General features: G+C 46.3%; 1 protein-coding gene across 1 annotated transcript in view; it reads right to left on the bottom strand.

Annotated features, from left to right (window-relative positions):
- Positions 1-13843, bottom strand: part of NUP93 (nucleoporin 93) — a 103961-nt gene extending 90118 nt beyond the window's left edge. The window contains exon 1 of the mRNA XM_068991940.1: positions 13782-13843. The gene's annotated coding sequence lies outside the window, so the exon portion shown is untranslated. The remainder of the gene's footprint in view (positions 1-13781) is intronic.
- Positions 13844-14379: the final 536 nt, after the last annotated feature.

Here is a 14379-nt window from a genome sequence, read left to right as displayed (position 1 = left end):
TTGTCAAACAGAGCCAAGGAGAAGAAAACACTTTTTTTCCTTCATAAGGAAAATTTTGGAACTCCTTGAATAAACCACTGAATGAAACAAAACTTAAAGTTTAAAAAAAAAGCAGAGAGAAGAAAATACATCCAATATTTCACATAACATTTCCATGTCAGAGAAATTCAGACAAAGGAAATGTTCAACTTCTCAAATGACTTATCCATACAAAGACTTAAAGTGATGCATTTGAGGGTAAGTAATAAATGTAAAATAAAAGTCATGCTTTACTTCAATATGGTCCAATATGATTTGTCAAAGTTAATGAAGAATTATTCTGACCATAGTAAAATAAAGGCTGAACTTCTAAACAACATCCTAAACTTCAGTCAATTCAGTTCAGTCACTCATTCATGTCCAACTCTTTGTGACCCCATGCACTGCAGCACGCCCAGCCTTCCTGTCTATTACCAACTCCTGGAGCTTATTCAAACTCATGTCCATCAAGTCCATGATGCCATCCAACCATCTCATCCTCTGTCATCCCCTTCTCCTCCTGCCTTCAATCTTTCCCAGCATCAGGGTCTTTTCCAGTCAGTACTTCGCATCAGGTGGCCAAAGTACTGGAGTTTCAGCTTTAGCATCAGTCCTTCCAATGAATACTCAGGCTGATTTCTTTTAGGATTGACTGGTCTGATCTCCTTGCAGTCCAAGGGACTCTCAAGAGTCTTCTCCAACTCCATAGTTCAAAAGCATCAATTCTTCAGTGCTCAGCTTTCTTTATGGTCCAACTCTCACATCCATACATGACTAATGGAAAAGACTAGACAGACATTTGTCGGCAAAATAATGTCTCTGCTTTTTAATATGCTATCTAGGTTGGTCATAGCTTTTCTTCCAAGGAGCAAGCATATTTTAATTTCATGGCTGCAGTCACCATCTGCAGTGATTTTGGAGCCCAAGAAAATAAAATCTGCCACTGTTTCCCCATCTATTTCCCATGAAGTGATGGGACCAGATGCCATGATCTTAGTTTTATGAATGTTGAGCTTTAAGCCAGCTTTTAAATTCTCCTCTTTCACTTTCATGAAGATGTTCTTTAGTAGTTCTTCACTTTCCGCCATCCTAAACTTAACATGCCCCAAATTGAGCTTTAACCTCTTGTCTATAAAACTTGCTCCACCGCCTTCTCAGCGTGGAGACCCTACCAGTCACTTGGGTCAAAATCCTTAAGTTCAGTTCAGTTGTTCAGTCGTGTCTGACTCTTTGCGACCCCATGAATTGCAGCATGCCTGGCCTCCGTGGCCATCACGAACTCCCGGAGTTCACTCAGACTCACGTCCATCGAGTCAGTGATGCCATCTAGCCATCTCATCCTCTGTCGTCCCCTTCTCCTCCTGCCCCCAATCCCTCCCAGCATCAGAGTCTTTTCCAATGAGTCAACTCTTCGCATGAGGTGGCCAAAGTACTTGGAGTTTCAGCTTTAGCATCAGTCTTTCCAAAGAACACCCAGGACTGATCTCCTTTAGAATGGACTGGCTGGATCTCCTTGCAGTCCAAGGGACTCTCAAGAGTCTTCTCTAAAAATCCTTGAAGCACTCCTCAATTCACATCCCACATGAGACAGGCCAACAAAGCCTTTCAATCTACCATCAAAGTGCACCCAGGATCTACCTCTTCCCACCATCTTCCCCATCCAAGTCACTATCACCTCTTTCTGGCTCCCCAGCTTAAGCCCTTGACTCCTACAGTCTCAACCTGACAACTAGTGGTCCTTTAAAGGTCTGATCACATCCATCCTCTGTTTAAAACCTCTTGTGTTAACACAGAGTGAAGTTCAATGAAGCAACCCACCCCTTCTCTCCTCCGAGACTCGTCTCCAGCCCCGTCCCTCCTCCTTTCCTGCCCCCCAGTCATTCTGGGCCTCTGTGCTGCTCCCCTATGAATCAAACACCGTCCTGTCCTTTTTCTGTACCCTAGCTCTCTCAACTGTCACCATGCCTTTGATGCCAACCTGGGCTTCCCTGGTGGCTCAGATGGTAAAGAATCGCCTGCAGTGTGGGAGACCTTGGTTTGATCCCTTGGTTGGGAAGATCCCCTGGAGAAGGGAACTGCAGTATTCTTGCCTGGAGAATTCCATGGACAGAGGAGCGTGGCAGGCTACAGTCCATGGAGTCACAAAGAGTCAGACACAACTGAGCGACTTTCACTTCACTTCATTTCATAGGACAGAATATTTAGGAGTACTGCCTGTTCCCACCCTCAGCACTCCCCCATCTCCCTACGGTCTGTCACCCCAGCCAGAATGTAAACTGCACAAGGATGGCGATTTTTGCCTATTTTGTTCACTGAGGTTCACCCAGTCCCTAGAACAGTGCCTGGCACACAGTAGGTGCTCATCTGTTGAATGAATAGTAGGAGTTTTGTTCTTCCATTTATGGAGACTGTTTTTCTTGAAGGCTTCCTACACATTCTTGCCAAATCCACTGGCAAGCAGAGACCAGAGCAAAAACATTCCCTTCCGACTACCAACTGATACTTAACATTTCCGAGGCTGCACAGCATAAGGCAGTGACAGTATAAATGGCATGAATTCAGATCACACTTGGTCCAGGCAAGTGCTTTCCCTCTAAATACCCAGACAAAAACCCAGTGGTATTTTAGAAGAAATAGCCCAGTTTTCAGGTGGACAAATTCCAAACTAAAAGAACAAATAATACATAGAATTGTAGAAAATAAGCTTGTTCCATGTCTGTCTGAAAGAAGACAGTAATATATATAATACTATATTTGGGAAAAACTGGATTTGTCCTGCATTATAACTCAACCAATGGAAACTGATTTATCAAAAAATGCTAGTAAAGTTTCCAAGTCTATACTTTGATGCAGTTATCATCCTGTTTCATTAAAATTTTCAAATGCATGGTTAATTTAACAAGTTTAAAGACAATTTTTAACCTTTCTGCAAAAATAAGTATCAAATTAGCCACAAAATATAAGGGGTGAAACCAACCACATATCAGTATCACTTGATCCAAGATATTGAAAACTGCTAGGGAAAATAACCTCACAGGCTTAGTCCAACAGAGAGAACTAAAATGGGATGGGGAAGAGGGAGTTGTCAGGGTGAAGTCTCTGTGCTGGGGAAATCTGGTCAGGACACACGCAGAGGCTGGACGTCAGCTGCACCGCGGGAAGCTACGGAGGAGGGGGCCACTTCACGGGAAGAAGCCACTGAGAACCCACCAAGTGGGCTGCGGCACAGCCAGGGCAGCAAATCCGGGGCTGGACGGGAAAAGACCAGCAAGGAGAGCTCACGGCACCGGGGCCCCTCTCCGTCAGTAGGACTCCGTGCCTGACTGCAAGGGGCCCCTGGAAACACTGAAAGGCGCTTCAGAGAGCACAGCAGGGTACGAGGGCTCTGTGCCTCTAGGAAGGAGTCCTCCAATGACCTCCTCAAACACCCGGTGAAGCTTAAAATGAAGGGCAAACTTATCACTGCTGTCAGAAGGCAAGGCTGGTTGCCCTTTGGGGGGCAGGGGTAGGGAGAAAGGAGGCTCTGGGGATTGGTAATTTTCTTACACTTGGTGCTGCTTAATAGTGTGTTCAATTTGAGCAAGACTCATCGTTTACGCACATTTCTGATTGTGCATCACACCTGAGTAAAAAGTTCCCCTCCAAAACAAAAGGCAATGACCCACTGGTGAATGCTTCTTAGGTGAAAGTTCCCCAGTTCAGACCTCTTCACCACACCTAGAGGATGCTGAGAAAATTAACTAGAGGGAAAAATTAAAGCCTGCAGCTTTAGAGAGACAGCTCCTATCTAGAGCTAAAGCCAAGGACTGGGCAGATGTCCATTCCCTTAAATTAGTTAGCACTCACCTGTCCATCACTGTGCAAAAAAATGCCCCTTCTATGCACATAAACATTTTCAACAAAGAGGAAAAAAAATCTCCAAATTGCATATAGGATGAAATGAACTTAAAAAAAAAGAGTAAAGCAAAAATGTATCAAATAATTTTGGTCCACTTGCTATTAACATGTTTCTTAATTATGAAAAATATGGTCATTTCCACATAATATAACCATGTTAAATATTTAATCAAGTCAGAAAAGAGTAGTGTAGTATAATAAATACATTTGGTCTTTGTCCCCAAGTTCCTGGCACAAAGCTTCTATAACCCCTGGAATGTCCTGAAGTTCTGAGTTTTCTGGAACTCAAAATGAACCCTTTTAAGCACACCTGAATTTATGCAAATGAGGTAACTTGGAGGTGCTATGCTAGGCGGCCTCAGGATGGGGCCGGTCACCAGGAAGACCAAGTGATTAGAAGGTTGGAACTTTTGGCCCTACCCACCAACCTCTGGCAAGGGGAAGCGAGGGCTTAAGCTCTATAGAAACTCCTGAACAATGAGATTTGCTGAGTTTCTGGGTTGGTGAGTCACCTACATGCTGGGACAATGGTTCCAGGGGAACAGGAATGGTACCCAGGTTCCACAGAGACAGAAGCTCCTGGGCTAAAGACTCATCTGGACCCCGTCTTATGTACCTCTGCACTTGGCCATTCATCCTTCGTAACAAACTGGTGAGCGTTAAATAAATGTTTCTCTGATTTCTGTGAACTGCTCTAGTGAACTAATTAAACCTAGAGATGGGGGGGCGGATACAAGAGCCTCTGATCTGTAGCCAGTTGGTCATAAGTACAGGTAACAATCTAGGAAAGATTAAGGGTAGGAGGAGAAGGGGGTGACAGAGGATGAGAAGGTTGGACGGCATCACCAACTCAATGGACATGAGTCTGAGCAAACTCCGGGGAGACCGGGAAGTCTGGTGTGCTGTAGTGCATAGGATCGCTAAGAGTCGGACATGACTTGTGACTAAACAACAACCCTTGCAACTACTCAACTCCACTTTAGAGCAGTTAACAGGTAAGTAAGTACAGAGGCGCTCTAATAAAACTTTAATCATGGCCACTTGAATATGAATTTTATAAAATTTTTACATGTCATGAAATAGTCTTTAGATTTTTTTCCCCCAAATGACTTAAAGACATAAAAAATAAAAACTCTTCTCAGTTTCTCTGGCCCATAGCTGTAGTCTGCCAACCCCCAGTTTGCCGAGGGTATCTGAGCTAGACCTGCTAAGTGCTTACCAGCCTGCTTCAGTGTCCTGCCAGACTCACCCTCACTAGGCCTTAGCAGTGACAACCCTCATACAGAGACTGAGCGACACAATCGGCCTGCTGTCACTTCCCTCCCCTCTTTAAGCTGTTTGTTTGGAGAGTACATCTGGGAGAAGAATCTGTTTGGTAAATGATGAAATGTGTCCAGTAAAGACACATAGAATGTGTTCTGACCTACCGCACAGAATGCTAGTGGGAACTCACTGCCCTGTTCAGGTATACTGCAACATACTGAACAACCCAAGTGAATTTTTCCTTTTCCTTATCACCCAAAATCCAAACAGCCTGGCTCTCCAAGAAACACCAAGGGCTGAGAAAGAGATGAAAGGATAAAGACAAGGCCATCCATTTTTCCTTCAGCATTAAAGAACTCTCAATTCACTGAGGTGCATGGGGAGATGATACCAGCTACTTTCCCTGCAGAATGTCAAAGTACTCAAACAATACTTTATTACCACTCACTGTGGAATTCTAATTTTACCATATACTCAAATATTATCTCTTTCAACTACAAAGATCCTGCAATCTAATAAACACACATTAAGCACTGCTATACATTTTCTGGATGTTGCCAGAGGAGGATTTCATATACATGAGGGGAAATAACTGATGTTGCAGTTTATACCTTTTTTCTTTAAAATATACAATAACAATGTTATTACTTCTTTCTATTATTTTTAGAAGTTTTGACAGTAATAAAAAAATATTTTAAAAGGAATTGGTAAACAGGAGAAGACTGAACTCTGAGCCCACACACCTGGTTCAAATCTAGAAGGTTCACTTACTAGCTGAAGGTGGGTTGACCTACCCTGGGATAGAATCCCAATCTCCCCCACAATTTTCTCGTCTCTAAAGAGGAGAGAACAATGCCTATCTATTTCAAGGCGCTGATGACAGACAGGAAGTATTTTTATTAACTCTTGTGATTTACGTCATCATAAAATGGTATTTTAGCTTCTTTCCAAAGTTGCCAATTTGGCAATATTTTGTCAATTGCAAACATCTCTGCTTCAAAGAAATCTAGTAAATATATGATACTAAATTATGACTTATTTAACCACAGCTTCATATCATTCAGTAAGAACTTCTGGGAGACAGCTGCAATTTTTACATGTACAATTTTTAAATTTCCCACTATCAAATATGGTTTTAATTATAAATCCAAATTTCCACAATGAAAGTGTGACTCAAAGGAAATTTAGCATTGAATTTGAAGCGGAAATCTTGCCCTCAAACCTTCTTATTAATTAGACTGTAGTAGGATTAAAACATAAGAACAGTGTTCAATGTTCAACACCAAGATTAATGAGGAAAGCCTCACAGGAAGTGTCAAAAGTTGAAGACTGGCTCTGTTCTCCACTCTTCTTCCGAATATATAAACTATGGTTAAATGACAATAGCATTCCACTTTATGCTGTATCTGTCAGCTGTCAATTACAACAATAACCAAAATAAAATTACACCCTAACAGATACTATTGTTTCAGACACCTCTAGAAGACTAGAAAAAAAATTATTTTATAAAAGTGTTTTCAGATAATTTTTTATAGTCTTGTGAAACTAAGTGAAAGAGTTAGACCTAATCGTTATTCAGAAGGTAGACACTGGAGAAAGTAAAGAACTAAAATAAACTACCCTAGGAAGAAGAGAAATTGAAGACCTGGTGATTCAGTACAAGTATGGGGCTGGATGACTCCATCAGGAGTGTGCAGTGTCAGCTTTCCTGATACGTAAAATAACACTTGTATTATTTCAAGGAGCAGAGAAGCAGAAACCAAATATCCACACAGCCCACTTCCTGACAAACTCTCACAGTGGAAAGCCTGGGGTAGAATGTAGACCCAACCTGGCTTTGCCCCACATCAGCCCTCTGACCCTGGGATCTGCCCTTCCTCATCTCCAGATCCCGGCTTCATCACCAATGAGACGAAGGGGTTAGCTCAGGTGATTTCTAAGGTCCTGCCCACCATGAAGAATCTATAGATGTGAGATATTTTAATTGTCTCTAAACTTAACAGAGGATGAGATGGTTGGATGGCGTCCCTGACTTGATGGACATGAGTTTGAGCAAGCTCCAGGAGTTGGTGATGGACAGGGAAGCCTGGAAGCCTGGTGTGCTGCAGTCCATGGGGCTGCAAAGAGTAAGACATGCCTGAGCAACCGAACTGACTGAAACCCAATGAACGTGTCCTCGGAAGGAGCAGCCCCAACTCAGTGGTGATGAAAAGTATCTGTATGTAGAATCTTGGGAACATAAACCAGGGCAGATCAACAAGCCTACCCCTAAAAAGCTTTGGCTCTCCTCTCTAAACTAAGGTTTCTCAGCTGGGGGCGGCTTTGCCCCCTGAGGAGCTCTGGCACTACGGAGAGGCATTTCTGGTTGTCACGACTGAGAGAGAGACCACGTGCTACTGACATCTAGATGGCCAAGGCCAGGGGTGCTGCTAAACGTCCTACAGTGCACAGCACAGCTTCCACAACGAAGAATCATTCAGCCTAAAATATCAACAGTGTCAAGGCTGAGAAACCGTGCAGAAACTAAGGAAGGCTTCTTGTCCTGAGGGCCACGACACTAGCATCAAAGGCACCCGGAACCTCTGGAAATATATGCATGCGTCTTAAAAAATATACAAGAAAAGCACTACAGCTGTTACCGGAGTCTACCGAAAGTCTGAGTCCCCTTCCCACTCCGCCTCAAATAATCTTAAAGCACTGTATAACTCAGAATTATACCATTTGGGTTTTTCATGGTGGTATATTCATGCCCCAGCATATCACACGGCACTGGAAAAGACCAAACCGCAGCTATGTGGAACAACAGGGATAAAAGGACCTACAGCAGCTACATACCAAAAAGGACATATTCATGAGTCCATTTCCATGGATTTTAAGAACAGAAAAAACTAATCTATGGTGCTAGAAATCAGAACACTGGTTATTGGGGCGGGGGGCGGGCGGTTAAGGGAACAGGGAATGATTGGGAGGAAGGACAACAGAACTCTCCTGTCACTGCAGACTGAAGCGTGTCCCTCCAGAGGTCACCGTGAAAGGCACTCAGTCCTGTCCAACTCTGCGACAACCATGCACCATGGAATTCTCCAGGCCAGAATACTGGAGGGGGTAGCCCTTCCCTTCTCCAGGGGATCTTCCCAACCCAGGGACTGAATTCAGCTCTCCCGCATTGCAGGCAGATTCTGTACCAACTGAGCTATCAGGGAAGCCCATAAAAGTCATTATGCTCAAGTCCTAACGTGGAAATACCTTGAGAAGTGGTCTCTGGGAGGTAATTAGTTTAGATGAGGTCATGAAGAGGGCATCCTCAAGATGGGACTGGTACACTACTAAGAAGAGCCGCCAGAAAGCTGCTTCCTCCATCTCCACCCCCACTCCACACACACATTCACCCAGCAAAGTACACGTGAGCACACTTGAGATGGTGGCCGCCTAGAGCCAGGAAGAGAGAGGACCCTCACCAGAACCCACCATGTGGCACCCCAGTCTCAGACTTCCAGCCTCCAGAGCTATGGGAAAACACACTCAGGCCGTGGTAATATGCAGCCCAGGTGAAGACATCGGGCTATTGGAAATATTCTATATTTCAAAATGGGTGATGGTGACAAGACTGAATAACTATGTAAAAGTTCATAAGCTATACTAAATATATATTAAGTGTATATATTATATATATATATATAAAAGCTTGTTCACAGGATAGTATTTAGAAGACATAGCAAGAAACTTAGCATTACCTTGAGAAAGAGAGTAAAGCTAAGATTTGGGAGATTCCTACTTTTCATTTTATACCCTCTGTCAATCCAAATTCCTGTCCATACGTGAATGTGACCCTTTCTAATTCTTCACAGCGTGTCCATCTGAACACTGCTCTCAACTCCATCTCAGTGTTTGTCTCATCGCTGCCCCTGCACCCTGGATGGCAGTGAATGCCAACTCCACACCCCCACCCTGCTCCTCGCACTCGCACTCCAACCCAGGAGTCTCGAGGCACTGCCTGCACACGTCCACTCACTCCCATAACTGTCACACCCCGCATGTCTCCAAATGCAGTTATTCACCGCCGCCGGCGCCACCGCCTTCCCAAACCCCTCCACTTGTACCCTGGCTGCTCTCTCAGGTTCTAACTCATCCTTCTCCTTGCATCTGTGCATGGATTGTTTATTTGTAGGTATTCTCCACTGTCCAGACTCAGAAACCAAAACAGATGCAGATACACTTTTGAGAGGCAGCAGGGAGGTATTCCTCATTATCCAAACTATTGCTAACAAAATCTCAGGAAACCAGTACTACAGATTTAGATGACATGACATCCCTCCAAATCCCTCATTACCTAAACAGATTAGACAGCAAGGGACACTATATTTTTACAGTGTCTTCTGTTGCTTTTTTCTTTTTCCAGCTTTACTGATATGTAACTGACCCTCATACAGTATCATTTTAAGGCACACAATGTGATGATGTGATAGACATAAATACTGTGAGATCATTACCACAAGAAGGCTAGTCTAACTGTTGCTTCCATCTTCATCACCATCGCTCTTGGCCAGACTTCCCGCACTTTAAACCCACGTTCTTGCTGGATGCCAGTTCCAGCCCCTCCCAATGCCTATCACTTGCTCACTGCAACCATGTCCATCTTTCCGCCATCACTTTCCCTCTGTTGCTCCTGCACAAAAGCCCTCACTACATCCCACTCATGGGATCCAACTGAGGCACTCTCTTTGCAGAAACCCTGTGTGCGAGCAACATGATCCGCTCTGTCTCTGACCGTCTTCACCCACTCCCTGCTCTGTGCTCGTGCCCCATTTTTCACAGCCAGGAACATCTACTCGCCTTCCACCACCCCGGGACCCAGCTAGGCACTGTGCCCCCAACTGGGTGACTTCAGGTAGTTAACCACTCCTTCTGCGCCTGGCCTATGAAGTGGAAACACAGTTGTACCTTCCTCACCTGCCACACAATAACCACTCAAACATCAGCTACCGTTACCACCAATTCAAGTCCTACCTGCCAAACGGTGTTCCTCCACACCAGTCCCCCAGGAATCTCCCCTCAATTCCTCTCAACTCCATTTATTTATTTGTCGTGCATGTTTGCATGTGGCCAATGGTCTGTTTCTGTGCTCCACGGGGTTTCTGTAGCCTCCTTATTTCACTCTGGAGTTTTCACAGAGCTATTTTTCATCAACATCTAGTTGTTTATTTGTTTCTGTGGGAGGACAGGCATTAGGACCTGTTAGTCCAACACCCTGCTAACTTCATTCTCATTTGCCTTGTTATTGTCTATTAATATCTAGATTCCTTCTCTCTCAAACAGCTTAAAATTTAAAGTATTCTGGAGCTTTACCTATTTAAAAAAAAAAAAAAAGCCTTCAACTACAATTCTCACCAGTGGCCATCAGTCTTCCAGATGGCTACAGACCTCTCTGAATCCATTCACATACACGTGGGCATCCAAGAGAAACACACACTCTTGAACAGGCAGTATCAGGAAATTCAATGTTGCCTTTCCCCAGAAAGTCAATCCAAGGACCATGGCAGTCTATCTGGGCCCAGGCAAGGAGCCTCATCTGTCAACACAAAGGTGACTTCCATATCTCTCTGTCTAGCCGAGCTCTCTCCCTGGGCCAGTATTTCCAACTGTCCACCTGACACCTATACCTGGCTGACCAGTGGGTGCCTCAAGCTACACATTATCCCAAATGCTTCATTTCTCCCGCTTCCTAGCTGCCACTGCAACTCCCACCATCACCACCTCCTCCTCCTCCATTCCCAGTCTCTCTAACCTCATTCTTTTCTCCTGATCACCTCAACAATCTAAGCCTTCTCGTTCCTCTAACCCACCCTCCCCTCAGCCAGAGAGATTAATTCTTTCTGAAATGCTGCCCTCCTTTGCACTTGACCCACTCAAGGCCACCTCCCATCCCCTACAAGCTCTGATGCAGCCAACTGAGGTGTCCTCCAAAGAATTGGCGCAACCACCCTTACCATCCTCATCTGTTACTGCCCGCCCCCCATAGATACCCCAGCAGTTCGCTACTCCTTGGGGTGCCTCATGCTGTCCCCTCCCTTCACACCCCAGGACACGCAGGTGCACACTCTGCTAGAACACACACCTACCCTGTCACACTCTTAGGTTGCTTGCAAAGTGAACTGGGAGAGTCCTAACTACCTCAAACTGCTCCCACACAATTCTGAACCTTCAATTACTATTCTTCCCTGGACATCTGGGAAAATGGTGATGATCTCTCCCTGAGTCTGTCTCCTTCTCCACATGGAGAATTTTGGTAGGGTAAGGTTCACAGCCTGCTCAGCTCTTAATTTTCAGTTGCTAAGTTTGGCACAAAAAAAGTACCAAATCAATGTTTGCCGAATGAAAGTGGCCAGTTCCCTGAGGACCTGTACCTCAGGTCCTCCGATCTTAGCTCTGACCCCTCCCTCTCAGTGTTATGTCTTTCTTTCTCTCTATTTTCTCCTTCAGCCCGTCAGGAAGCAGGTGCAGACACTCAAGTTCACTATCTTGAATCTCCAATATTCCCACCTCAGGGTATTTGCACTGGCTGTTTCCCTCCAGGAATGCGCTTGCCCTAGATATTACCCTCTCAGATTTCAATCAGGTCTCTGTTCAGATATCCTTGTCCTCTTTTTAAAAGGGCCCTGCCACCACATGCTATCCCTGTAGGCTCACCGCTGGTGCTGTGCCCCACAGAAACAGCAACTCAGTGAGTGCAGGCCTATCTCAGGCACCACTGGATCCCCAAATCTTTATTGGTGTCAGGAACATGGCCTTATTTCCCATGTGTTGAGTACATACTGTGTGGCAGGTCTAGGTGCTGGAGATACAGTAAGGAACAGAACAGATAAAAATTCCCCCTTCATGTTCCCAAGGGGAAAAATAAACAATACTTAAGATAAACAAGAAAAATATAACAACAACAACAAAATTGATAAAGGAAGACAGGAAGTGGAAGAAGTCTCACTAGGTGACTCGTGAATAAAAATCTGAGAGAAATGAGGGAGCAAACCATGTGAATACTGAATCACAAGCCCAAAGGTTCTGAGGCTGAAGAATGTCTGCCATGTGGAAAGAGCAGGGAGCAGAAACTAAAGTGCAAAAGTAACAGTGGGTCAGATTATAGCTCCCTGTAAGAACTTCATCATTTGTTTGTTTTTTGGTCATGCAGCACAGCCTGTGGGATCCTAGTTCTCAGACCAGGGATGGAACCTGGGCCTGAGACTTGAGTCCCAACCACTGGACCACCAGAAGATTCCCAAGAGTTTATCTTGAAATGAGATGGGGACCCATTGGAGGGCTTTATGATCTGCCTTAAAGGATCCTTTTATCTGCTGTGCTGAAAACAGGGGTTAGGGCAGAAGCCAGGAGAACAGATGGGAGACTACTTCAATAATCCAGGAGAGAGGTGATGGTGACTGGGCCAAAGGCACTGGACATGAAAAAGCAGTCAAGGATAACTCAAAGGTTGTTGATCAGAGTCTTCTATGTTACCGAGAAGAGACAAAAATAGCAAGAAGAGCGGTCTGGGAAGAGAGGTAGAAGGGAGCTTGCTAGCGCTCTCCTGACATGTTCAGTCTGAGTTCCCTACCAACCATCTAAGTAGGCAGCTGCATACAGGCGAAGGGAGAGGCCCAGGCTGGAGATATTCAGGTGGGATCTGTTAGCCTAATAAACACGTATTTATAATGATAGCCTTGAGTGACATCACCAGGAATGAAAAATAAAAATGTCCCAAACACAAATTCACAAAGAAGAATAACTGAAAAGAAGAATAGATATGATGCCTAAGGACACCCTCTCACCCCTCAAACAGAACAGAAAGGTGACCCTTGCTGAAAGACCTTTTGGTCGAAACACAACCTCCTTCGCACAGCCGGCAGAGGGGCAAACCAGGACCAACTCTGTCAATGGGTAGTCCAAACTTTGAACAAAGACCCCTGCGGTCCGCCCCATAATCTCTTAAAAATGAAACCCAGTAAATGTAGGTTTTGCCTTTGTAAAAGATGGGGTGCTGTGGGCCCAGAGAAAGTGAGGGCCACGTCCAGGTTCTGATCACTGGCATCTGCCTGCACGGGAAGGAGCATTCTGCGGGATGCAGACGGAGGAGATAGGCCACGGCTCACAGGGTTGTCCTTCTCCTGGGAGGGCACCGCCTCCCGACAGGGTCTATCCATCCCTGAGGGGCGAGCGAGCTGGCAGGGCGCGGTCAGGAAGGTAATCAGGCACAGTGGGGTGCGGGGGAGGGGCATCGATACAGACAAGGGTGGACTCGCGGGGCAGGGTTGGACGTGGGGGCGTGGCGCGCCTGCAGAGCGCTGGGGTGGGACATGAGGGCCGCCAGGAGGCCGCGGCTCCACGTTCGGAAGGAGGACAGACAGAAGGCACCGCGGGCGCACCCTGACGCTATAATGAGGGGCGGTTCGACAGGGCGCTGTGTAGCCGGGGTGAGGCGTGCCGGCTGACGTGAGGCGAACGGGAAGCGTGGGCAGCACGGTTCTGAACATGTGGACCGGGCTCCGCCCAGCCTCGAGGACCTGTGTTCAAGGATACGCCGCGTGTCAGAAGGACGGGGCAAGAACCACCCTTACCTGGCGCATCAGCAGCCGTGTCCCGCTCGCAGGTCCCGGCTGGAGAACGCGGCCGCCGCTTCTCGCGCCGCTCGTCCGCGCTTCCTGATTGGCCGAGGCCGGCCCTCCCAGAAGCCCCCGCGCGGCGCGCCGCCAAATGAACTTTATGGAGACCCGTGGAGGAGGACACGGACACGGGCGGGGGTAGGGGCGGGGCCTTCGACTGAGCCGTCACTCCCCACACTCCCTCGGCCGCGGCCCTCACCCTTCCCACGTGGTTAGAGTGAACTCGGGCGCAAGAAAGCGGTCGCACAATGGCCTGCGCGGATTTCTTACCCTTTACTGAGCACTGTCCAAGTGCCAGGCACTATTCTAGGCACTGGGGGCACAGTGGTGACCACGACAGGCAAGGTCCCTGCTCTAATGGAGTTCTCTAGGTGGTGGGGGAAATGAAAGTGAAAGTCGCTCAATCGTGTCCGACTCTTTGCGACCCCATGGGCTGTAGAGTCCATGGAATTCTCCAGGCCAGAATACTGGAGTGGGTAGTCTTTCTCTTCTCCAGGGGATCTTTCCCAACCCAGGGATCGAACCCAGGTCTCCCGCATTGCAGGCGCATTCC

This window comes from Capricornis sumatraensis, chromosome 20 (genome assembly GCF_032405125.1).
Source record: "Capricornis sumatraensis isolate serow.1 chromosome 20, serow.2, whole genome shotgun sequence".
NCBI lineage: Eukaryota > Metazoa > Chordata > Mammalia > Artiodactyla > Bovidae > Capricornis > Capricornis sumatraensis.
This window is presented reverse-complemented; position numbering and strand designations above follow the sequence as displayed.